Genomic DNA, 14,031 nt, shown 5'->3' with positions numbered 1-14,031 from the left:
CGTGCGTTGTCTTTGTCTGTTCCCATCGTCCCCATTAGATCATCTCGTGGCGTCCGTTAATCCGGTTATTTTGGTGAAAATTATGTTTAAATACAGTGCTTTGATTACAATAATTAAAAACAATAATATATTAAGTCTCGATTAATATTTGGTTAAATAAACGGATAGTTAAATTGTTACCTATACTTACTTACGTATCTGTACTGTATAATATAGGTTATAGCAATTTATTCGCCCGAACAGTTAACCAATTCCTTTAATCGAGAACTAAAATATTGTGCCCCCTTGAAATTTTCATAGTACAATATTACTCAATAACAGTTAAATTTAAATAATACTAGCGAAAAAATCAACACTAAATGGTTTTACCTGTTCAGAAAAGAGTCAAAAGTCAACACTTGATAGTTAGCAGAAACTCTGAATTGAACGAAATTCACTCATTTCTGTTGCAATAGTTTCATTCATAAAATTTTAGTTGTACTCATACCAAAGAGTGAAAATTTCACTCAATCGGATGTGGACAGTGTTTTACAATGTGTACGGAGTGGTGGTGGCGTCTTTAAATAACCCAGATGAATAAATAATCAAAATATTACGAGTGATCTAAATAATTGAAATATTATCGAATTATTTACTCAAATAGTACACAGTATTATTCAAATATTACTCAAGCAAATTACTTACAAATATTCCGAATGATAAATAGCTACCTACTTTCAAACAATAATTCTACTTCGATAATACTTATAAGAACTGCTTGTGACCTATGATAAATGATTGGCAACTTATGGCCAATTTACATTATTTAAAGATGGGATATCTTGCATATCTTCTCCGTACTGTTTAAATTCTTGTTTTACATGACCCATTAGCAGTAAATTTGATGAGGTAATTTGCGACAAAAAAATATGTTAAACGGTTGGTTATAGCTGAGACTTAATTACATTTAGACCAGTGCTTAAGCCTTCAAAAATGGTACAAAGTGAAAAAAAATTATAGTAGGACGAAACCCATTGGAAAAGAAAGAGAATATAACAGAAATGAAAAGAAAAATAATTTACGGTCGATCTGAGGTCGGGAAGAGGAAGCGGGTGAGTTTTTAAGTGTAAAAAACGGTTTATCTTGATTTTCGGAAAAACTACAAGTCTTATGGAAAAAAGTTAAATGGCAAAGTTGTAGGTAATAAAAAGATCTACAACTTTTGTATTTACACTTTTTTCACATAACCTGAAAATTTATGTGAAAAATTCAAATAACCAAGTTTTTGGTTTTTTATTTTTATCTTTTACAACAATTTTTTTTTTCGCGAAATTTGGTCAAAACANACGTTGGACCATGAGGAATTTTGATCTGGATGTCATGAAATACAACATACTACATTTTCAGGCCATTTGATTATTAAAAATAAAGCGTTTCTGGCTCAAGAGTAGCTTGGCGTTATTGAGAAAGAACGCATTCGGCTAAAAGCAATAGGGCGTAGGCGCGGCGTTTTAGGACAGCGGCTACCTAGAGCGTTTCTCGTGCCATGTCCTGTACTCATATGTGGGGGGAGCTATCTCAGACGCAAACTTATTTGTGTTTGTATTTAAAGCTATATTGAAAGAGTGACTTTCTATTATATTTCCAAGTCTGACATGAATTACAAAACTCAATATGATTTTAATTTGTATACAATAACGTTCTTTATAAGCATCAAATTCTATTCTGTAATAACTTGGGAACGTATAAACAATGGTTTCTCATTCCAATTACATTTAGGTTACTAGATAATTCGAAACATTCCTAAATAAATATTTCTATAGACGTATTGTATTTACTTTCAAAGATAATTTTCTGTACAATATGATAAAATTAATGATTTGCAACGATAAGACGTTATTTTTCTTGATAATATAGCAGATAACGCGAGCCACCTATGTTGTTGTCGCAATAGGTTTACCTAGTTATCTAGTTTTTAAAATGTGTTCCTAATATTTAACCTATAATCATAAAATGTCAATATATACTATTACTTTGAGCATCACATGAAATTTAATCTTCTTCAAGACCTCGATAATACTTATAAGAACTGCTTGTGACCTATGATAAATGATTGGCAACTTATGGCCAATTTACATTATTTAAAGATGGGAAATCTTGCATATCTTCTACGTACTGTTTAAATTCTTGTTTTACATGACCCATTAGCAGTAAATTTGATGAGTTAATTTGCGACAAAAAAATATTTTAAACGGTTGGTTATAGCTGAGACTTAATTACATTATCTCTTTTAGAAAATTTAAGCAGTACAGCTAAGCAGTAATGCAAAGCGGTTATGAAAATTTAACTAGCTCTTATCTGATGGACTTTTGCTTTTTTCAAATTATTAATATAATGGAATATACTCGCTAATATTCCAAGGAAAGAGAAAACCGAAGGGGAAGCCCTTCGAAGTACAAAATTTATACACTAAAATATACTTAGAAATAATAATAGGAGAGAGGGTGCACTATAAAAAAATCGGTGTGAGTGAAAGCAATAAAAGTACGGAGCGAATCCATTGACTGAAATTATTGAGTACATATTCACTCAGTATTGAGCATTTTGATCATTTTACTTACTCCTGATAATATTTGAACTAAAACTGAGTACTTTCACTCACATATACCCGTTAAATAAATTCTGCAGATAAACTAATATTTGGTAACGCTTGTAACTAAATCGGAGTAAATGTCCTCATTATTGAATAACCCCACCACATTCTATGGTTGTCGTGCGTTGTCTTTGTCTGTTCCCATCGTCCCCATTAGATCATCTCGTGGCGTCCGTTAATCCGGTTATTTTGGTGAAAATTATGTTTAAATACAGTGCTTTGATTACAATAATTAAAAACAATAATATATTAAGTCTAGATTAATATTTAGTTAAATAAACGGATAGTTAAATTGTTACCTATACTTACTTACGTATCTGTACTGTATAATATAGGTTATAGCAATTTATTCGCCCGAACAGTTAACCAATTCCTTTAATCGAGAACTAAAATATTGTGCCCCCTTGAAATTTTCATAGTACAATATTACTCAATAACAGTTAAATTTAAATAATACTAGCGAAAAAATCAACACTAAATGGTTTTACCTGTTCAGAAAAGAGTCAAAAGTCAACACTTGATAGTTAGCAGAAACTCTGAATTGAACAAAATTCACTCATTTCTGTTGCAATAGTTTCATTCATAAAATTTTAGTTGTACTCATACCAAAGAGTGAAAATTTCACTCAATCGGATGTGGACAGTGTTTTACAATGTGTACGGAGTGGTGGTGGCGTCTTTAAATAACCCAGATGAATAAATAATCAAAATATTACGAGTGATCTAAATAATTGAAATATTATCGAATTATTTACTCAAATAGTACACAGTATTATTCAAATATTACTCAAGCAAATTACTTACAAATATTCCGAATGATAAATAGCTACCTACTTTCAAACAATAATTCTCTCCAAAAATTTCTGTAAAATTTGTAGTGTCAATTAAACATCGGCTTTTTGTTGTATAAATTTATTAAGTATATATTTTTAATAGAACACCTTGTCTATAATTTTCGAATTTTTAAATGAGAAATTTATTTTTAGTTTAAATTTAAAAGAAGTAACGCGCCAATAGTGCATTTACAGACTAGAATATCTATACTCTATAGTGTATTAATTTAAAAGTTATAAACAAAAACTGCGTAGCAAATTTATACATCTAAAGTCGCACGTGTTACTTAATTATTAATTATTCATCCCCCAGTGCTTCCCTAACTTTAACCTTTAACATTTCCAATGAAAATTAAAATTACCAGTGCAAATTAGAAGTCCTCAACTTTTGTTAAATCAGATAAAAACTAATAGAGATATAAACTGTAATTAGTAAACAAGTAACAAAATAAAACAAAGAATACTATGCGAAGAAATGTCATAAAATAATATAAAAAAGATATAAAAAAACGATATCCACTATTAGAAGCAACAAATTTATTTAATCGGTCAAATCTGTTTCATTAATTTTTTACTTCTCTGTTCACAGTATCATATTCACTTTCAAAAATTCCAAATAAAACAAAGCAGATTACCTGCTGATATGAAAAAGTTCAATAGTTGATTATTGCTCATGATCTACTAAGTCCATATAATAATTTCAAATATAATAATATAGAAATTGTCTTTTTTGATAAGAATTAAATTGTTTAACACCTTTTGTTTCCTAGCTTGCAGGAATGTGGTTTTCTTTCATTTTGAAAAGACATTAAACGATATAAAAAGTTTCATACATGTTAACTTCATAATGTTAATGATTATTTAATGAATTTTATGTGATCTAAGTGAAAATATCTTGAAGAAATATTCGGATAAACGGTTTAAACAACGCTTTATTATATGAAGAACGTAGGAAAAAAGTTTTAGGTGGGTTAAAAATCGGAATATGAGTTTTTTCGAGGTAGAGCGCAACCACTTACTGAAAGCTGTACGAGTACTTATTTGTATCTCGTGATAACGAGCGCGATAGTTAGCTATAAATCCTTCATAAATGATTACAAGTCACGTGACCAGTAATTTTGTTTGAAACTAATTTTATTTCCTTCGGGTTGGCAATTTTCCCATAAAATTAAAACAATAAGATCAAGATTACATTAAAACACAACTTTCTGTTTCATCGGCTGTGATTGGTGTAATCAGCGATTGCATTTTCTCGAGCTTAGACATAACGGTTTGTTGTTCATTGTAAACGAATCATTAATATTGGTGACCCTAATTGTAAGATTTAGGGAATTTTCGTTACCAGAGCCAATCGTGCATTGTTGGGTTGCCTAAGCTCGGCGGTCACGTGGCTTGTAAACATTTATGAACGCTCTGTATTATAGAGGCCAGATTGAGTGTCAGAAAAACCCTAAAAGAAGATTATGATCTCTGATTGAACAAAAACATAACTCAAAAAGTTTTTAATGAATTGAAATTTTGTACAGAGCTTCTCAAAAATATAATTCAGGGAGCATCGCAGAAGTTTTTCGATTGATTAAAAATTTTCATTGTTATTAACAATTTAATATAAAATTTTTCGTCTTTTTTGGATACTCTTTCTTTGAATGTTCATTAAATCAACAATTAAGTATTAATATTTTTAAATTTCTCTATGATGTTCCCTAACTTTGAGTATATAGGGAAGAGGGCTCAGTAGGATTGTCACAAAAAGTAGTCAGAACTGAAATCTGAAAATTTTTATACAGGGGTTTATCAAAAAGATATATTCAATGAAAATAGTGTCAACTTCCTCACACTTCCAGTTATACCGGAAGTCATCATCAGCTCTGTTGTTTCAAATGGAACACTATTTATATTTATGAATTTTTTTAATTCTACGGCAAATTCTAGACTACCTATTTTCATATTGTATTCAAGTTGTTTCATTTAACATATTTTATTATTACTTTTGTTGTACAAAACAAGTGTTTAGTCACTTATTGTCTACTTATTTATTCACTATTATTCTTACTGCTGTATATGTATAAAATTTGTGTGAATAAATAAATTATTATTATTATTAATTATTATATAAGGTACTATAGGCCAAAATATGACAGTTTTCAAGTTATTAAAATCTACTTTTTAAATTTAATCTACTAAATTATTGTTTTTGATGAAGATATAACAATAATAAAAATTACAGTTCATTAATCAGACACCGTTTATTATTCAATTCTTTAGTGCAGCAAATCCACATTTTTCTGTGTTGAAATAAATAATTTCCAATTTCACAAGAACTGTTAACTTTGGGTATGGGGAACTATAGTATCATTTTAAAGTAAATTTAATTCTGCATCCCTTAATGTAATAAATATAATAATATAGGCACAGGGTGTACCATTTGAAATCACAATATTGGTCACACGTTGTGACATAAACTGGTTGAATTCCATTGCTTTTAAATTATCCATGCCAAATTTCATTAATAAATAAAGATGTCGGAGTTATTCTGTTTTCAAAAATCACTTGCATCCCTCATTTTTTTTCGAAAATTGATAATAACTTGAAGACTGTCACATTTTGGCCTAAAGTACCTTATTTAAATTAGTATCGATTTTACCGTATAATTAAAAAATGTAAAAATATACAGAGTGTTTCATTTAAAACAACAGAGTTAATGATGACTTCCGGTATAACCGGAAATGCGAGAGTGTTGACACTATTTTCATTGAATAGATCTTTTTGACAAACCCCTGTATACAAATGTTCAGATTTCAATTTTGACTACTCTTTGAGATAGCTAATCCTACTAGGCCTCCGTGATACACCCTGTATAATAGGTACAAGAATAAGTAATTCTGAGTAACACTTGAGTTATACATAGACCATATGGGCATGCATCTTTTTTCAATTTTTTCTGAATATATTGTTCAAGATTAATACAACATTTTTGTATTACAACTTCGCATGTATTATACCGGGAGCGAGTAAAATCAAAATACCAAATGAGTTCGTTCAGTTTCAATAAATTACTGTGTAATATTATTATCCTTGCAATCAAAATTACTTTGCGAACTTAAGTAAAATGCTAAACATTTAATTAGAAACCTACTGGTATTTCGCGTCTATGAAAAAGTAAAACTACTCGTAAAAATATTCATTGTTAACGGATTACAAGCGGATCACAAAATCCTTTAAATTGTGCTAGGGATTACAACAACAATCCTCGTTGTAGTTAATAAATTCATAACGACTTTGAAATTGATGGCTTTAGCAGTGACAATACAATTTCCGAAAATTGGTGCCGCCTTCATTAATTAAAATAGATTGTGGAATATTTATCTGTTTAATCTCCGATTGTAATGACCAGTACATATGTGAACACGTGCCCAAAAGTTAAAAATAAGATATTGCTGGTTATGACCTCAAAGATAGCCACAATTAAAAAGAGCGACATATGTTATGCTTTAAAAATGATAAGCGGCGACCAAGAACTATAACTTTTAATTAAAAATAAACACGGAACCGATCATAATGATTTTAAAGGCATCAAAATTTCAGTTTTGCAACTTCTTAACAATGTCTTTTTTTTCCATTTATAGTATTAATATTATATGTATATGCAGGGAGTTAGAAGTTTGAATGCCTTAATTTTAACAGATGATAGAATACATTAAAATAAACAAAAAGACCTTATATGACATGGGTCCTAACTCAACAATTGCCGAGAAAAAAATTATCAAAATCTCTAACTTAATGTACAAAAGTTCGATTAATTAAGGAATATTGACATAACTGCGTGCATAGAATACCATAAAATATAATGTTAATCAGTTTTTTGAACTTCCTTATGCTTAATTCTAAAAAATAATTGGCATTGTAATAAATTTAAAATTCGATAATGTGACAACGGCGCGGCGGTTTATTAACACGAGGTACTAATGTGTCCAGCAACCACTAATATGCAATTCAGTTGGTATCTGGATTCGACCCTGTCGGAGTGTTTTTTGGGTACCACTATTTCCTTTTCTTGAGGTGTTTCCTAGCGAGTGCGCGAAAATTGAATTCGAAGGTATCGTGCGTGCATCGAAAATGGTGGTGGACATTTTGAGCATATGTTGTAGATTGTTTTGTACTTGTGTGTTTAAAAATGAGAATTTAGCTTTTTGGTAAGTACCTAAATTATTTTTAATACGTATGATTATTTGGACGACGTGAATCTTTGGGTACTTTAATTACATATTTTTCATATACGTAATTTGATTAAAAGTTAAGTTCTTGTTTTAATTGATTCATAATTACTAAAATTCGAGTTAAAATTTAAGCACAACACTATCTTTGTACCACAAAATCGATTATTTATTTATTATTATAATTTATTTATTTAAAAACTGGAAACCAATTGAATTAACTAAATGTTTCACAATAACGGTTGTTTACATTTTTTCCGTAAGACAAATCTGCCGCGTGTACACGTGGTGTGCATCAGCAGGTTAAGCGCTGTTGTCACGTTGTGATGAAACTCCCCAATACTCGCTGTAGTTTGAAAACTGTTAATCTTACGCCCCTGTAAAATACAACTTTTGTGTTCATTTATGATTACTCTATCTCATGCTGAAATAATGGCAGTCAAACTTCCTACACCCTGTATAGTTAAGATTATGTAAATTTGTAAATGTTTGTGGTAAATTTTACAGTCCTATTCTCATCCCTAAAAAAAATTACAATAAAACTTATAAATATGTCAGGGAATGAATTGCCGTCTCCGGATTAAGAATAATTTAATTTACATTCACATTTATTCCATAATTTATCATAATCTAGCCAAATAAATGTTGGGAAGTTGTTGAAATAAAATGAAAACATTTTGTTTTGGTTAACGTAGATACACACAGATTATTTTCCATAGAATGTTTAAAATTTTCCATAGAAGTTTCATATTATTTTTTCAACAAAATTAAAAGGTTTTTCATCAATTAACTAATGTTTTTAATTTCAGTAATATAGATTATATCAAAATTTTCGAGGCATATTTATTAATTTTAATATAATTCTCAGGACAGTTTTTGAAAATGAAAAGAAATGTGAAATATAATTTAAAAAATATCTCAAAAAATATTATCTATAATATTCAATATTCAAAATAATATTGAGTTTTCATTACAATGCAAACACTTTTGAAGAGTATTAAGTACAGTTTTCAAGTGTCTAAAAAATTTGAAAGAATGTATAAGTGAAGCCTAATCTCAAAAAAATTAATCAGAGCAGCTTCTAAATTTCGGAAAGATCTGAGGTTTTATCTAGTATCTAAATATTTTTGAAATTCATATAACCTTGGAAACCGTTCTATTTTCAAAGTATGAGTTCCTATATTACTGAACACATCGAAATCTTTTATAAAGTATATCAGCAAATATTAAAAATATATTAAAAACCGAAGTAGCTGAGTCGCAGTGCAACTTTTCATGTGAACAGCAAAGCATTCAGTTAATATTAATATATCAAACAATACTAGAATGAAAACAAATCATGCGTGATGGCAAATATAAAAAGGACAGCGACAGTTGATGTTACATAAACAGGTTTGATAAACTGTACACTCTGCAAGAGGAACTGACTTTATATAGTTGTATAAAATATCCTCACGACGTCAATGCACTTAGTGCTGCTGATAGGTTGTTTTATTAAATTGATATTTTTTAACGGAATTTTTGTGTAAAATGAGAAATATTCTTTTTTATAATTTCAGACTATTCATTGATATATCTGAATCTCCTTAAATATTACTCTGTGCATATTTATAAGAAAATTACTGTATCCTTTTACTGTAATGTCAAGAAAAATTAATAAAGAAACTGAACTATTGTCGGTAATATACTGTTCAACAATTTCCCTTTGAATAATATAACTATATTAAATTATTGTCACCACTCTGTATATTTAGGTTATTTCTTTTCACGATTGCAGTACAATTGAATAAGAAAACTACATGCTCATTGAAATGGCGCCGGTTTAGTTTCATTACAAAATTGGTCACATACAAAAACCTCTGCCTAACACTGCAAATAAAAAAGTGTAATTGTTGTTGCTTTGACATTGAAACTGAAAGTGTAATTAGACGTGCTTTGAAGAATTAAGGTTTTATAAAGAATTGTTGAGGATTTTAAAAATATTGACCATTATTTTAATGTTTACACTTTTTTCTGAATAATAAGATCCGACGAACCAAATGGATCATACTGACTCGAATCTGTCAACTAGGGTTACCAAAAGGACTTTTTGGAATATTACGCAGTTTTTCAAATAAGGCAGCATTAAAAATGTAGGTAAATAAGATTTTTTTATTAAGCATTTTGGAAAATAGTCCATATAATTTTTTTAAATTAAATTTTCTGTTCTCATTTCAGTCTTACATGTCAAAACTGGGACACCCTGTATATGGTATTGTTTTAAGTTCTTAAAATGGGTAAGAAAATATTTCTTAATACACATAGTCATTCAAAACCTTCTCAAAAATTGTATTTTCTTTTGAAGAGCTTGCTCGTTACTGTTTACTATATTTTTCTTTATATATTTGTTAATAATACATTTTTTTTTGTTATTAACTCTTATCATGAATAATTCAGATATCTATTAAAACAATTTTTTAAAGGCTGGTACTTGAACAAGCCTTGGAAAAAGCCTGGAAAAACCTATCCCTTTAAATGCAGAAAGAAGTTATATAAGTTTTCGCGAAATTTTTCGTGACTGCATTTCGTTTTGATATTCTCGAAATTTGTTCAACGTGGAACAAGCATATAGGGTAATTATTTCTTTGACCTAGATTTTAAAAAACTTTATATTTTATTATTTTTTCAATTTACAGAAGATTATTTGGTACAAATCATCATCTGATGAAGGTAGGTGAAGGTTTGATTATTTGATTATTATGTTAAAACATCTCGGATTAATGTAGATATTTAATTAAATATGTGATATATATATATATATATTTCATTNTATATATATATATTATTCACATTCTGAAGCAACTTTTTTCTTCATGTTCGTTCGTTGCGGTGATAAAGTGAACTAATTTTTACCATTTATCACACACCTTCATTTCTTGTCTTGTTGATGAAATGTCGAATTTTAGAACCTGTGTTTCCTGAGCGTATTAGTAAATAAACAACACAAGTACTTAATAATAATATCTGAATATATTTAAACAAAATGCGAATTTTCCTGGAATCAAGAACAAATGAAATGTTAATATCCCTGGACAGTCATGAAATATTTTTAGATACACGGACTTGCTCCTTGCTCTAGAGACAGGAATATAACTGTATCTGCCAGAAATGCAGGTAAACAACAACCGAGGATCTCCTTTTTGCAATCTGCGAAGAGATTAACTTTTAAATTTATTAACATGCCGAAAATAGCGAGGGATTTTTTTAAAGCTCCATTACAAAATAAAATCCAATTTGTTACAAACGCATTAAACAATGCCCAGAAAGAGAACAAAACGAATTAGTGCTTCCGTATCGTTTTTATAAGGTTTCCTTGAGGTGTCGTTTTCATTAGCCAGAGTTGTTTAAAATCGAGCTTGAAAATTGAAAGTTAGCGAACATTGAACCGTGTATTGCGTTCGGTTTGCTTCATGCTACTTGGCATTAATGCTGGATTGATTTTATAATCCTAAACAAAGGGATTATTATTGCCTTGCAAAATTTTATGCGTTACCGATTGCGAAATTGACGTATTCGACAAACTTTGATTAATGGGTAATTCTTTATTTCTCCCTCGATTACTTCTAATCTATTAATTGATGCAAGTACTCCAGTCGTTTGATTTTTGATACCTATAAGAGTTTCGAAATTATTTAAAATGAGTCTATTTTTTTTTGTTGTTGTATACAAAACACTTGGAATCCCTAAAAATTAAAACGTAAGTAACATTAAGTATTACTGACCAAACTAACCAATGGCGTAGATGAAGGTAAAAGTGCAATAAATTTAACACAAATTAACTTTCGGAGAGATCATTTAATTCTAGGCAAACAGGTGCCTCTTTTTGCTATCATCAAAGTTTCTTGATGAATTATAATAAATTCAAATTGCCATAATTCCAATTTCTTTGCCACAAAAAAAATAAATAATTAAGCATCTTTTGCATATCTTACAATCGTCTAAATTTAAAAAGATAATTAGTAACTGTCACAGTAATCATACTCTCGCAGAAATCATACTCTCACATAAGTCAACAATACTTTTGGAAAACTTTAATAAATAATCCATGTGTAAAAAAAAATAAAGGTTTTTTGGAGCTTATTTACATTTTCTTCTATAAAACTTGATGAAGATATCGCTCTTAATTATTAAAATATACTAAAGTTGCATCTATACGCATACACACAGGATGCATGTTTTTGCTATATATATTAATCATACACTAACCGTTATAAAATGCATTCCTATTTATATTTATCCTATTTACATTGAAGTCATAAGAAATAAGATTCATTAAAACATGATATCATGTTTATTCTTTCTATTCTAGAGAAAACTATATTCAGAATTGAACTTGAAATTATCTGTCATGGAAGTGAAACTGGATAGTAAAAATAAAATAAAAAGCGCAGTTTTTTAATTGACCCGTTGATAATAATTTGGAAAATAAAATAAGCGGCATCGAAAAATTATCTAATAAGCGAACAAAGTCATGTTTCTAAATATTTGAGGATAGGAAAACATTTTTTCGATCAGTTAAAATTTTGCACCCTGTATATTTTTCCATATTTGGACAGAATGCTTTCTCAGAGTTACAGTTACACATGAAATTTCATGAATCTATCTGTAATAAGGAAAATAGTCAAAAACTGCAATGCATTATGGCAGTTACACACGTAATGATAAGACTTATCTGCACAGATCAAACTATGCAGGTTTTTCTAACAGATGGATAGGCTGCTTGATTTGCACATATATTTGTACCTTGTGGATGGTGCAAATCGTTACGATTTATCATTACGATTTAGCGTTACTTGTGTAACCGGCATTAGACAAGACTTGGTACGTGGTACGGACAATAATTTCTTCTTAACAGCAGAGCTTTTTAACCGTATTTCCCTTACTCTTAGTGTAAGAAATAAACCCCTTACAACATCACTGTAATCTTAAATAAGTGGTTTAAGCACATACCAAAAATATACAGGGAGTACATAAAAAAGTGGGAGATACATTAATTTTAAATTTCAGAAAAATGTACATTTTTAACATGTTTTCCATCTACAAAAACAACGTCTGAAAGTGTAATGCAAAGTATAGAGAAACCCATTATGCACTTAAATGATTAATTACTGAATATTATCGTATTGTAATTCACTTACAGCAAATATATTTTAAGCGTTTCGTGTAGAAATTGTTTTTTCTTATCAGTGAAACAATTATACTATATCGTGGATGTGGGTGCTTAGTCATTTTTCCAAAGTAGATAAACATTAATCTTAGTAGTTACAAATGATTGTTGTATAAACAACATCTACCTAAAGTCAAAATACTAAACAAGACGTTCGACGACAAGTGTTACAATTAGTAATAGTTGCAAAACTATTTGGTTTAAAGTAAGCACCTCTGTTGTCATTCATATCTGACATTAAAATCTACCAACGCAACTTCTTGCGCAAAATTTGCATGAAAAAATATTGCTACAACCTTATTATACTAGCAATTCACCAATCAAAGCCTTATTATATCCAAGAGTTACACAATACACCACTTTTCATTTTTAATTCCACTTTTTTGGCACACAATCACATTCCCCAAACACAAACACACTTTTTTTCCAAAACTATAACACAAAAACGGAACCGTTCGAACGTTTCAAGCCGGCATTGTTTACACGAAACATTTCACTTACTTTAAGCGATTTGAAATTACTACACGGCGTTCGCGATTCTAGTTGTACACTTGCCATGTGACAGGTGGAAAAAACGCGTTCATTCGCCGACCATGTGATTAGGAGAAGGTGGGACCATCGCGACTGCTGGTGCTTCAGCTGGATCGCGATCGGAGGTCCGCTCAAGTCGATTCACTTGGCGAAACGCTATCTTAGCCATTCACTACTGATGTGATAGTGAAAACAGATATTATTTTTCCCACTATTTGTTGTTTATTTACTGACTCATGGTCCACATTTAAGCAATATCGAAAACAAACTGGAGATTTCGATAGTTTGGTTAAAAATGTTAAGGTTGTTTATTATTAATTAGTCCTCTTAATTAATCCACAGCTCTGTAAAAGTAGATATTGAATTATTTACCAATACTAAGAACTGACTTTTTTGGAGGAAGAAGAATTTTCCATATACAGGGTGGACCACCAGTAACGCCTCGGTGGCTAGATACCAAACGGCAAATGTTATAGAAACTTGTTTAGGTGGGTATGTGTAGGTTGATTGATTACGGCTACACTTTAAATATATTTTGAAATATACAGGGTGTTCAGGAAAAGCGTACCATATGAAAGTTATGTATTTTTTTAATGGAACACCCTGTATTTTACAA

At 29.8% G+C, this 14,031-nt stretch overlaps 1 protein-coding gene across 1 annotated transcript in view; it reads right to left on the bottom strand.

Annotated features, from left to right (window-relative positions):
• LOC108907722 overlaps positions 1–13,404 on the bottom strand; it is a 483,302-nt gene extending 469,898 nt beyond the window's left edge. Inside the window, exon 1 of the mRNA XM_018711519.2 lies at positions 13,202–13,404. The gene's annotated coding sequence lies outside the window, so the exon portion shown is untranslated. The remainder of the gene's footprint in view (positions 1–13,201) is intronic.
• Positions 13,405–14,031: the final 627 nt, after the last annotated feature.

The sequence above is a fragment of the Anoplophora glabripennis genome, unplaced genomic scaffold (genome assembly GCF_000390285.2).
Source record: "Anoplophora glabripennis isolate ALB-LARVAE unplaced genomic scaffold, Agla_2.0 scaffold179, whole genome shotgun sequence".
Taxonomy (NCBI): domain Eukaryota; kingdom Metazoa; phylum Arthropoda; class Insecta; order Coleoptera; family Cerambycidae; genus Anoplophora; species Anoplophora glabripennis.
Note: the sequence above shows the minus strand (reverse complement) of the source record. Positions and strands in the feature narration are given on the sequence as shown.